The following is a 4,772-nucleotide window of genomic DNA, read 5'->3' on the forward strand; positions in this document are numbered from 1 at the left end:
TTAACAAGATTGATAGGCCCCTTGCCAGAATAATGAAGAAAAAGAGAGAAAAAACCCAAATAAACACAAACAGAAATACAAAAGATCAAATCACAACTGACCCAAAAGATATACAAAAGATTAACAGAGATTGCTACGTGCACCTATATGGAAACAAATTTGATAATCTAGATGAAATGGAGGACTTTCTGACATCACACAACCTCCCTAGGTTGAAACAAGAAGACATTGAGACACTAAATAGACCAATAACAAGCCAGGAAATTGACTCTGTCATATGAAAACTACCTACAAAAAAAAAAAAAAAAAGACCTGGACCAGATGGCTTTCCAGCAGAATTCTACAAAACATACAAGGAGGAGATGATACCAATCTTACTGAAAGTATTCCAGGCAATTGAGAAAGATGGAATTCTCCCCAAATAATTTTATAAAACTAACATCACACTGATACCCAAACCGGATAAAGATACAACAACAAAAGAGTACTACAGGACAATAGATGCAAAAATCCTCAAAAAGATTCTAGCAAATTGAATCCAAAAGCACATCTCAGAAATCATCCACCATGACCAAGTAGGCTTCATCCCCAGGATGCAGGACTGGTACAACTTCGCAAGACCATAAATGTAATTAAACACATCAACAGGTATAAAAACAAGAACCACATTATTAAATCATTAGATGAATAAAAAACTTTTGATAAAATCCAGCATACCTTCTTATTAAAAACCCTCAAACACCTGGGTATAGAAGGGACATACCTCAAAATACTAAGTGCCATCTACAATAAACCCACAGCTAACATATTGCTAAATGGACAGAAACTGGAAACACTTCCCTTGAAAACTTAAACAAGACAAGGCCACCCACCCTCACCCCTCTTGTTCAACGTTGTGTTGGAAGTCTCCTGTCAATTAGACAAGAGAAGGAAATCAGGGGTATCCAAATAGGAAAAGAGGAAGTCAAGTTATCTCTCTTTGCTGATGATATGATCCTATAACTTGAAAATCCAAGCGAATCTGTCAAAAACCTGCTTGCACTAAAAAAAGACTTTCGCAAAGTCTCAGTACAAAATAAATATGCAAAAGACAGTTGCATTCCTATACACCAATAACAAGCAGGCAGAGACCCAAATTAAAAGTACAATCCCATTCAAGATAGCCACAAAAAAAATGAAATACCTTGACATCTTCCTAACCAGAGAAGTGAAAGAGCTTTACAATGAGAACTACAAAACACTGTTCAAAGAAATCCAAGAAAACACAAACAAATGGAAAATTATTCCATGCTCCTGGATAGGAAGAATCAACACTGTTAAAATGTCCATCCTACCAAAGGAAGTCTACAGATTCAACACATTACCCATTAAGTTACCAACATCATTCTTCTCAAACCTGGAAATGACCATACAGAAATTCATATGGAAACATAAATGACCACGCATGGCCAAAACAATTCTTAGCACAAGAAACAAAACAGGAGGTATCACACTTCCAGACTTTAAACTTTACTATAAGGCTACAGTAATCAAAACAGCCTGGTATTGGTACAAGAACAGGCACATAGACTAATGGAACAGGATAGAGATTCCAGAAGCAAAGTCTCAATTTCTCAAGCAACTCATCTTTGACAAAGCCTCCAACAACAACCACTGGGGAGAGGAAAACCTATTAAGTAAATGGTGCTGGGAAAACTCGCTGATCACATGCAGAAGATTGAAACAGGATCCCTACCTATCACCATATACAAAAACTAACTCTAAATGGATCAAAGACCTAAACATAAAACCTCAAACTATAAGAATCTTAGAAAATGCAGGAAACACCCTTATGGAAATTAGAAATGGCAACCAATTCCTATTCAGAACCCTAAATGCCCATACCTTAAAAAATAAGATAAACAAGTGGGACCTCATCAAACTAACAAGCTTCTGCAAAGCAAAAGAAACCATCAAGAGAGCATGGAGACAGCCCACAGAATGGGAAAAAATATTTGCTAACTGTATATCTGACAAAGGCCTAAAATCTAGGATCTACAAGAAACTCAAACATGACGAAAAGAAAAAAAAACAAAAAACAGCCCCATTAAAAAGTGGGCAAAAGACATGAATAGACACTTCTCAAAAGATATACGGTAGCCAACAGACACATGAAAAAGTGCTCAACCTCACTCATCATCAGAGAAATGCAAATCAAATCCACACTGAGATACCACCTAACCCCAGTAAGAATGGCCATCATTAATAAAACAAACAACAGATGCTGGCGAAGATGTGGAGAAAAAGAAACGCTTATACACTGCTGGTAGGAATGCAAACTAGTGCAACTTCTTTGGAAGACAGTTTGGTGATTTCTGAAACAATTAGAAATTGACCTTTCTTATGACCCAGCAATTTTCCTATTGGAAATATTTTCGGAGGAACTCAAATCATTCTACAAAAAAGATACCTGTACATGTATGTTTGTTGCAGCTCTATTCACAATAGCAAAAACATGGAACCAACCATGTTGCCCATCGAAACTGGACTGAATAACAAAAATGTGGTACATATACACAATGGAATATTATGCAACCATAAAGAACAACAAACATATGGACATCGCAGCAACTTGAATGGATTTAGAGTCTATCATACTCAGTGATCTATCACAGAAACAAAAAAGAGTACCTTATATTCTCACTCATAAGTAGGCCTTGAACAATTATAATACTATAAAAAAGTGATTGGCAGTAATGGGAAACTGTCAGGGGAAGAGGTGGAATTGGCAGGTGAGGAAAACTGCTAGGGAGGGAGGGCATACCTCACCAACAAGGGTACCTGCATAATCAACGTTTGTGTACCTAACCCTGAATTGTACCCCACATCTTTATAACAAAAAAGAAAAGAAAAAATTATCTCTTGCTGATGAATCTTAGCCTGACTGGTAGGAAATTCTTCGTTGAAATTGTTTATCTCTGAGAACATTATGATCCCCATTATAGATCTCCACTCCACCAGCTATATCCTCAGGCAGGTAGGGCCCCTGGTCAATTTGGACATCAATATAATTCCTGGTGGTGACTTTGTATATGGGGATCACCTTCTGTACTACAGCCTTTACCAGAGGGAAATCTTGTTTCCTTAATGAACTATCATCCTGGGCTCCAACAATTGGTACAAACCCTGAGGGATAAGTCCAACCGGTAGCACTTGGTACCTCGTTTTAACTTTCACCACCTTTCTGAGTCTCTGTTTTGCTCTACAAGTAAGACTGTGATAAGGTCATCTCTTGCTCTCAGGAGTTTGAGCCTTGCTTGATTCATCAAATTAGACATCTGAATTTTCTTCTGCTGCTTAATCTGCTTTTCTTTCTTCTCATAGTATTACATAAACTTTAGTCTCTGGGTTTTCACAAGCCAACCTTTCTCAATGTTGAACCCTTCTCATGCTTTTGAATCTATTTCTTCTGCTTTCTCATTGGCTTCTTGTTCAATGAAAGACATCATATGCTTAATCTGCTTTTGCACATTGGCATTGCTGAGGGCCATGGCAGAAGCAATCCTGGGCCGGTGGGCAACCAACTTGAATTTAGGTTTTTAGGGGTTGGGTGGAAGGAATAGGGACGAGGAAAACCAAGTGTAAAGCTTGGCTTCTTTACTTTATAACCCCTGAAAAATATTCATTCATAGAAAGAAAATCAGAGAAGAAAAGAGAGTGAAATCACAGAAGCTAAGGACAAATGTTTTTTGAAAGGGTTGGATTTTAACATTGTTAGATCTTTTTGAAAAAGCAAAAAAACATTAGCCGGGCATGTTAGTGTGCGCCTGTAGTTCCAGCTACTTGGAAGCCTGAGGCGGAAGGATCACCGGAGTCCAGCAGGCGGAAGGATCACCGGAGTCCAGCAGGTCGAGGCTGCGGTGGCTGGGAGCGGCCACTGCACTCCAGTCTGGGTGACAGAGTGAGACTCCAAATCAAAAAAAAAAGAAAAAGAAAAAAATTTAGGAAAGAAAATCCAGTTGATTTGACAACTTTGGTAACAGTAATGAGCAGTTTTCAGAATGTGCTAGGGATGTCCATCATGCTGCAATGGTTGAAATGTGGAGGGAGGGAGGGAAATGCAGATCTTCCTTCAAGAAGCTGGACTCAGAAAGGAAGAATGATTGCTTGAACGTCATCCTCGGGAAGAAGGAGAGATTGAGATTCAGGTATAGGCATTAATAAAAATAATTATTTCACTGGTAATTTAAGAATAAATTAGTGCTGTAATCCTTGCATTTATATTTCCCAGGTATGGAAAAATATATTATCATGCATATAAAAGCATCAGATTATTCAAATTTACGTCCTATCTCCATGGCCCTCCAATGACCCCAACTTTACCTGTCATTGCTTCTTTGAAAGCAGGTGGGCTCTAGTCCCTCTTACAGACAGCTCTTAATGGCACCTAATCCATTTACCCCAGCTCCAATTTTTTTCCCCACCATTGCTTCTTGTATCAATAACTGTATTAATATAACATCATATTTTTACTGCTGAAATCTTACAGATTTTTCTATAATCCAAAAGCATCAGACTTTTTCTAAAATTGCTTGCTAATATATATAAGGAATGTCTTACTGAATACTGTATGCTTTTCAAAGGCTTTATAGCACCAGAAAATCCTCCCTCACAGAATGATTTCTCATTTTCAAATGCAAAGTATTTTAATAAAAGTTTTGACTTCTAAAGTGTTTCTGCTCATATGATTTTTTGACATATATTATTTTTGCATTTCTTATTGGGTACCTTCT

General features: G+C 37.7%; 1 pseudogene; it reads right to left on the bottom strand.

The window, feature by feature from the left end:
* Positions 1 to 2,971: 2,971 nt before the first annotated feature.
* On the bottom strand, positions 2,972 to 3,530 carry LOC103265395 (annotated as a pseudogene).
* Positions 3,531 to 4,772: the final 1,242 nt, after the last annotated feature.

The sequence above is a fragment of the Carlito syrichta genome, unplaced genomic scaffold, assembly GCF_000164805.1.
Source record: "Carlito syrichta isolate Samal-C Ts95f unplaced genomic scaffold, Tarsius_syrichta-2.0.1 Scaffold306518, whole genome shotgun sequence".
NCBI lineage: Eukaryota > Metazoa > Chordata > Mammalia > Primates > Tarsiidae > Carlito > Carlito syrichta.